Source organism: Orycteropus afer, unplaced genomic scaffold (assembly GCF_000298275.1).
Source record: "Orycteropus afer afer isolate SDZICR_OR568_19922 unplaced genomic scaffold, OryAfe1.0 scaffold00379, whole genome shotgun sequence".
NCBI lineage: Eukaryota > Metazoa > Chordata > Mammalia > Tubulidentata > Orycteropodidae > Orycteropus > Orycteropus afer.
Window position 1 is genome coordinate 2,569,249 of NW_006921966.1, and position 1,256 is coordinate 2,570,504.

Consider the following 1,256-nt stretch of genomic DNA (forward strand, 5'->3'; position numbering starts at 1 on the left):
TATACACACACACACACACACATATATATGTAATTCTTTATCTCAGTCTTAGTGTATGGTTTATGCACCCAACAGAGACCTGAGCCATACTTGTCTCCTGGCTTCTCCCCAGTCCTCATATGAATCCTTTCAGTCTTCAAGTTCTGTCATTTCCATTTCCCAAATACCTTTCAAATAGTGCCTCTCTCTCCATCTTCTTAGCAACTCTTAGTTCTAGTCACCATAATTTCTTTCACTGATAATTGAATCAGCCTTCTAACTGATCTTTATTCTACTCTTGCCCCTCTCCAATATATTTTGTATTCTGGATCCAGAGGGAACTTTTCAAAAATCCAAATCTGATCATGACACTCCTTGTTCAAAAAGGATCTCCCACTGCCTTCATGATAAATTATAAATTCTCTGACTTGGCAAATAAGGTGTGAGTGATCTGCTAATCTTTCAGCATGACCCCCACCACATAGAGACTATTTTCCAGCCAAATTGAATTATTTACAGTTCTTGAAACAAACCATATTATTTTCTTTAATCTAGATCTTCTCATACTGTTCCTTTATCCTGGGATATTCTTCTCGCTCCCACTTTGCTCGACTCTTATTTGTCCTTTAGGTCTCAGCTTAAAAGATCACCTCTGGGAATTTTTCCAAACCTCCGTCAAACTGTTCCTTCACACAACCTTCAGTTTACTATCAAGTGATGAAGTAGTTAGCATATTGACTTGTGGCCAGGCTGATTTGGGTTTGAGTATCAGTTCACCGCTTACAAGAGGAGTGACCTTGGGCAAATTACTTAATTTATCCAAACCTTAATTTCTTAATCTATAGCATGGTGATAACAATAGTATCTTTCTTGTATTATTAGGAAGAAAAGCTTTTAGCACAGTATCTGGAACATAGTGAGAACTTAGTTATTGTAACTTCACTTAACAAACTTCTCCCAGAGATCTAAGTCAACTGCCCCACTGTCAGGTCTAAGAAACAAGTTTAAATAAATGAAAGTGGCCCCCCCTTTTTTTGTGACAACTACACAGTAAAGTCTGTTTTACTAATACCACGGGAGTGTTCACTTATTTTCTTTTGGAAAATGTTTAGTGAAACTAAGTGAGAAGAATGTTAAATAAAATTTTCTACAAATAAATTTATTAACACCAAGTCTTAAATTTTGAGGGGCTAAGGAGCTTTGGTAGCACAGTGCCTAAGGCATTCGACTGCTAACCAGAAGGCTGGTGGTTCAAACCCACCAGCCATTCCTTGGAA